This window comes from Nannospalax galili, unplaced genomic scaffold (genome assembly GCF_000622305.1).
Source record: "Nannospalax galili isolate Female #2095 unplaced genomic scaffold, S.galili_v1.0 scaffold202, whole genome shotgun sequence".
NCBI lineage: Eukaryota > Metazoa > Chordata > Mammalia > Rodentia > Spalacidae > Nannospalax > Nannospalax galili.
The window spans coordinates 2546421-2553652 of NW_008349000.1; the positions used below are offsets into that span (position 1 = coordinate 2546421).

Genomic DNA, 7232 nt, shown 5'->3' on the forward strand with positions numbered 1-7232 from the left:
TGGATACAAGAGTTGTGAATGGCAACAGGAAAGGTTCATTGCACAGATTTCCTAAAGGCAATATGGATAGCAGCTGCCAAGATGTTGTCAAATGCATACACTTCAAATGGAATCAGATATGTAGAGTTAGGAAGCTCTTCTGCTTCTTGTGCCTTGACTCTTTTATTAAACGAGAACACATTCTGTAAGGAAGGTCCATGCAATTTGACAGTGAATTTATCCGATAGTGATTTCTCTAGCTATTTTTAGAGAGAACCATTGGATATGATGGTTAATTTTATGTGTCAACTTGACTAGACCATATATTTAAATATTTGGTCCAATATTATCGTACATTTCCATTTTTCAATGTGGGTAACATTTCAGTCAGTAGACTGATTAAAGAACATTGCTAATCACAATTTGAGGGAGGTTAAAATAATCAGTCGAAACCTTCAGGTAAAGATTGACCTGGAGGAGGGGTAATTGTGCCAGGACACAGCCTTTGGATCTGAATCACAATAATAACTTTTCTCAGGATGACCAGCATGCCAACCCATTCTGTATATTTTGAATTGCAAGCCAGTTCCACAATAAACAGGCTGCTCTCTTATAAATTCCTGCCTCTTTCTCTCTGTCTCTTTTTCCACTTTCCCCTCACTCTATTAGTTCTGTTTCTCTGGAAATCTCTACTACAGCTGAGGAAACATTTGTTACAATAACAGCAACCAGACCTTACAATGATGCTAGGACACAGATCTAAATTTATACACAAGGATCTGAAGTCCCATTATGACTGTTCATCAAGAATAAATAGTTTCAGGTAGGGAATGAATGAAGCTCTAGATAGGATTTTGTTCAGAGTTCGTCTCTTAATCTCTTAAGTTCACATACTATTGGTCATTTTTCCAGGCCTACACTATGTAACTGAGGTAAACACTATTCATATTTCAAATGTTAATATTGATTATTTGAGCACTGAAGTTTGAAATATTGTAGTGAGAAAAATTTAACAGGAAACCTCTGAAATTACTCTTCTACTCTTTGCCTTTCAGCAAAATGCTGCCTCTCTCTCTCTTGCTTGCTCTCTCTATCCTTCTTTCTCTCTTTATCTCTCTCTCTCTCTCTCTCTGTAAATGTGTCCTTGAATCTGTGTATATGTCTGTCCCTTTGTCTCTGTGTTTTTATGTGTGTTTTGTGGGTTTAATTAAATGGACTTTACTGGATAAAAGAAAAAGAGCTCTTAGCAGTCAGGATTTATCACATCAGTGAGACTTCTTGGGAGTCTAACTCTATGTGAAGTTATCCTCTGTAATTAAGATGTATTTTGACAATTGTCTTCCAACACCAAAAAAGTACAATTCTTGTTATGTTTTCTCAGCTCTTAACTCAACATATTATATGTGTGTTAATCCTACTTGCCATACTAACCTAGCAACAGGAATGGCTGACAGATTTTTATAGGCCCAGATCAGAATAGAGACTTGTAATGGGGTTATGTTGACGTAGGAAAAACTCTTGCAGTCTGGAGAATGCAACTTGGAACATGCTTTGTTCATGAGGGTATGCACAGTGAGAAAGTCGAGTCTGCAGAGATTATAATAATTTCTAATAATAGGATCACAGACTAGATTTTCAAATGTAGGAGCAAGCCTATCCCTTTGTCATCAACTCAGAATGTAGCTACAACAAAATGATGAAGTACTGCTGTGCAGCCATATTCTCAGTACCTAGGAAGTGACACAGGAGGATTGTGACCAAGCCTTTGATGCATACTAAGTCCATGTCTCAAAACACAGAAGCACATGACAGACAGACAGACAAAACCCTCTAAAACAAAGGAACACTGGGATTTTAAAAAAAACTCTGTAAGAATATACTAAAATCGAAAGTATGCATTCTCTTTGACCCTGAAATTTTCCTTGTTTTGTGCCTCACTGAAACTTGTCCATCATTCAACAAAACACTTCTGTGGGAATATTCACAGCAGAAAATGAGAATCAGTTTATATATTCATCAACTGAAAGGCAGATTCATAAGTAGAGGAATATGTATATTTTGGAATACTATGTATCAAAAGAAAAAGACACTACATTGGGAAGCTGTTTTGATGATTTTTTAAATTAATATTCCTTGTGACAAGTCATAGTCAAGAGACTGAAAAGTATTTCTATCAATCCTATTAACTACATTAGAAAGCAAAACTAATTGACACTTTTAGAAGTGTGTGTATTACTCACTTTGCCAAGGGTAAGGGATTTAAGGAAGTATAGATAACTTGATAATGCACTTTATAAAGACTTGCTTTGTAGAGGAGGGATGTTTATTTATGAATATGTACACACACATGCCATTATTATTATTGCTATCCTTTTATTTCAAAGAATGTATTCCACCACAGAAACTGAAGAGTGCATATTGTACTCAGCAGCCCACAGCATTTCTGTAAAATAGACCACATACTATGGCACAAAACAAACATCAACAAATACAAACAATTGAAATAATTCCATGTATCCTATATGACCACAATGCAATAAGGCTTACAATCAACAGCTAAAGAAGCTTTAGCAACTATACAGCCTATGGATATTGAACAACATAGTACTGAATGATAAATGAATCAAGGAAATAAAAATATTTCTGGGTTTAAACAAAAATGAAAACACAGTACAAAAAAACCTCTGGGAGACATTAAAAGCAATCCCAGGCAGGAAGTTTATTACTCTAAGCACCTACTTTAAAAATGAGAACGAACACAAAAATTGATTTAATGATAGAACTCAAGAATATGGAAAAACAAAAGTAAGCCAAACCCAAACCAAAGATATGAGAAAAATAATAAAGGTCAAAGCAGAAAAGAACAAAGAAAACAATACATAGAACCAATGAATCTAAGAGTTTCTTCTTTGAAAAGATAAACAAGATTGATAGATGCTTAATACAGTTAACCAAAATAAAGAGTAAATTAAACACAGATTAACAGGGAAACACTACAAGAGACACCAAACTAATCCAGAACATTGTAACAGATTAATTTTTTAAAAAAAACCCTATACTCATAATTGCTATTTTGTTGACTCCTGGTTTTAATTTCAGTAAAACAAATGTACTTTTTTTATTTTTCCACTTTGGTAAAACATAAGTTATCAAAGTGCTCTCTGATGTTCTTCTGGATAAAAGTGAAAAGACAGCCTACAGAAGGGGAACAAAATCTTTACCTGCTACACAATTGACAGGTTAGAATCTAAGACATATGAAGAATTTTATATATAAAAAGAAACAACCTAACTAAAAATTAGTGTAAAGAACTCAACAGATAGTTCTCAAAAGATGAACGCAAATGGCCATTTTTAAAAAGTATTCAACATCATTTGTCATCAGGAAAATCAAAACAAAACTGCTTTGAATATTCATCTTACGCAGTCAGAACAGATTAAATAAACAACTGAATAAATAACAAATCCTGTTGACAGCCTGGGGAAAGGGAAATATATGTTGACTTCTTGTGGAAACATAAACTGATGCAGTTACTATGGAAATCATTATGGTTGTTCCTCAAAAATTTAGAAATGAATCTATCACATGATAAAGCTATACAGCTCTTGGACATATATCCAAAGGACTCTTAATCTTTCTTTAGAGACTCTTGCTCATCCATGTTCATTGTTGTTGTTCATCAACTGATGAATGGATAATAAAAATGTGTCTATTTGCAGAGTGGATTATTATTCAGCTGTTAAGAAAAATGAAATTAGCTGAGCATGGTGGTACACTCCTTTAATCTCAGAACTCAAGAGGGAAAGGTAAGAGTATTTCCATGAAAGTATGAACAGCCTCATCTCTATAGTGAATTTCAGGCCAACTGGGATTGCAGGGAGACCCTGTCTCAAAAAAAAGCCAAGGAAAGTAACAGCAAAAAGAATTTATGAAATCCTCAATTAAATGGATGAAACTGAAAATACTCATCCTGAGTTCTACAACCCAAACCCAGAAAGACAAATGCTGAGTGTTTTCTCTCATGTGTGGGACGGTTTAGATCTTTACATAGGTATGCTTCATTTGGAATATTTATAGAGGTCAGGAAACTTATAAGGAGTCATATGGTAGGACTTTCAAGAGAGGAGAAATAGACTGTAGTCATATATATTGCAGAAGGGTTATTACGGAACAGGATTAAAAGGGTGGGAGGTTAGGAGGACAGGGAGGAGATGGATGCAGTACAGGGAGGATGGATACATTATAGAGGATGGAGTAGAGACAACTAACATTGAAGGCCTTTTGAAAAAATCATATGGAAAACTAATACTGTAAGTACTGTGGATGTTTTCTGAAATATATACATACATAATGAGTTTAAATGGAGTTGCCTTATAATGGGGTGACAATGACCATACGTAGACACCATGGACTACCATATAAAAATCCAAGGACTATGAATGGGGTACTTCTTTTGGAGTTGTTTGTCAGTATAATCCCATGGACTCCCCAAAATTATTAACTATTGCCATCATTCTTGGTTATCCTCTGGTATGTGATGGTAAGTCCCTATTGCTGAAGACACCACATACTTCAGTTCTAGAACAAGAGGGAAATCAAGCTGGTCCTGACCTCAAAGGTTCATCAATGCTAGCTAGGATTAACCATGCCGGATGGTGCTATGCATGCTGCCAGAGGATAAAAGTAATCATCTTACCCCGTTGTGAATTCTGCAAGCAACAATAATAACTAGCCTGGTAAGAAATTCCCATTGGTGCAATAGGAGTACAACTGCAATTGCAGCAATCAAATACAAGATGGAACCCATTTCTGCCACCATGACTGGACCAAGAACTGCATTTCTTACGGCTAGACAGGTCAAAGACCTAATGGGGAATTTTCTACCACTATTCTTTTAAATGAAAATAGTATTATGCTAACTCTTAATTACTTGTTGCTGTCCTCATAGAACAGTGCATCTCTCAACCCTCATTCCAGAGGCTTCTTATTGCAGTAGATGGTGATTAGCACAGATTACAACAACTTGCCAACATGCAAGGAGTAATAGACTGGTGTGTTCTCAGTGCAAAATGGGATCTATATCACATTCTTCTCAAAATGCTCAGGAGTTGCTTCAAAGAGGGATCCTAAAGATGGCCAGAGTCAGAGGCAATGGATGACTACAGCAGAATATTGTTTTTCTGACACAGCTGGGGAGTTGGAGTTACAGTGGGCACAGTGATTGTAATAGCATGCACAAGACCGGTACAAGCTTAAGCCAGACAAAATCCCATCTTGGAGGGGGGAGGTGAGCATATGTCCCACCAGTAGCTGAGTAACTACTGACAACTGAAGGCTTCAGGGAGAGGAAGAGTCCATTTACTTTAAGGTGGAACCACTCATAGACAGACCACGTTCTAATGGATGACCCCACACCCAAAAGTATTTGGACAACACAAACTGGACTGTAATGTGTTTTAAAAAATAAAGATAAGAAGTTGTGGGGGTAAGGGAGGTAAGGGTAGATCTGGGAGGAGATGAGGGAGGTGTAGTGGATATGATTAAAACATTGTGTGACATTCACAAAGAATAAACAAAAATATTATTAAAAAATAAGGATTGTCATTCAGACTTAGAAAATGAATTATTATATCTCATTCGGAAAAAGAATGAAAAATCTCCCAAAACTTTTACCAGTTTTGTTTGAAACAGTTTACAATAATATGCCAATATAAGAGGACATGTTTGGAAAGTATAACTTAAAATACAAGAATAATTAACCCTCTCTTAATTATATAACATTAATTATCTTCACCATACCTGCTTTGTTTTTGTATTGAGAGAGAGAGAGAGAGAGAGAGAGAGAGAGAGAGAGAGAGAGAGAGAAATAGATTCTCTGCTCCTCCCTGTTCTAGAGACAGGCACATCTTTTCATGCAGCACCAGCCTCGTCCCTGAGACACAATGGTGAAGGTTGGAGTGAACAGATTTGGCAGTATTGGGTGCCTGGTCACCATGGCTGCCTTGAACTCTGGCAAAGTAGACATTTTTGTCATCAGTGACCCCTTCATTGACCTCAACTACATGGTCTACATGTTCCAATATGATTCCACTCACTGCAAGTTCAATGGCACAGTCAAGGCTGAGAATGGGAAACTTGTCATCAAAAGGAAGGCCATCTCCATCTTCCAGGAGTGAGATCCTGCCAACATCAAATGAGGTGATCCTGGTGCCCAGTATGTTATGGGGTCTACTGGGGTCTTCACTACCATGGAGAAGGCTGGGGCCCACTTCAGGGGTAGCAGCAAAAGGGTCATCATCTCTGCCTCTTCTGCTGATGCCCGCATGTTTGGGATGGGTGTGAACCATGAGAAATATGACAATTCCCTCAAGATTGTCAGCAATGCCTCCTGCATCTCCAACTCCTTAGATCCTGGCCAAGGTCATCCATGACAACTTCAGCATTGTTGAAAGACTCATGATCACAGTTCATGCCATCACTGCTACCCAGAAGACTGTGAATGGCCCCTCTGGGAAACAGTGGAATAATGGACGTGGGATTGCCCTGAACATCATCCCTGCATCCACTGGCACTTCAGGCTGTGAGAAGAAAATTCATCCCAGAGCTGAACGGGAAACTCACTGAAATGGTCTTCCATTTTCCTGTGATCAATGTGTCTATCTTAGGTGTCTGACCTGTTGCCTCGAGATAGTTGCTAAATATGATGACATCTAGAAGGGGGTGAATCAGGCATCCGAGGGCCCCCTAAAAGGCAGCCTGGGATATACTGTGGACCAGATGTCTCCTGTGACTTTAACAGAGACACCCACTCTTCTGCCTTAGATGCTGGGGCTGGCATTACTCTCAACCACCACTTTGTCAAGCTCATTTCCTGGTACGGCAATGAATTTGGCTATAGCAACAGAGTGGTAGACCTCACGGTCCACATGGCCTCCAAGGAATAAGAAGCCCTGAACCACTTCCCCTAGCAAGAGGAAGAGAGATGCCCTAGGCTAGGTGGTCCCTGCCCCAACTCAGCCCCCAACACACTATCTTCACAATTTCCATCCTAGATCCTCAGAAGAGGGGGAGAGGTTTAGGGGGCCCTACTCTCTTGAATACCATCAATTAAGTTCACTGCACCCACCCACCCCAAGAAAAAGAGAGAAAATATTTTCAAATATTCTAACTTTACATAATGTCATGAAATTATGAACATTAACTATTAATTATTGGTCAACTCATTAACATAGGGCTAGGGAACTAGAGATTTT

The 7232-nt window shown here is 38.0% G+C and overlaps 1 pseudogene; it reads left to right on the top strand.

Annotated features, from left to right (window-relative positions):
• The first annotated feature begins 5921 nt into the window (after nucleotides 1-5921).
• LOC108491453 lies at nucleotides 5922-6923 on the top strand (annotated as a pseudogene).
• Nucleotides 6924-7232: the final 309 nt, after the last annotated feature.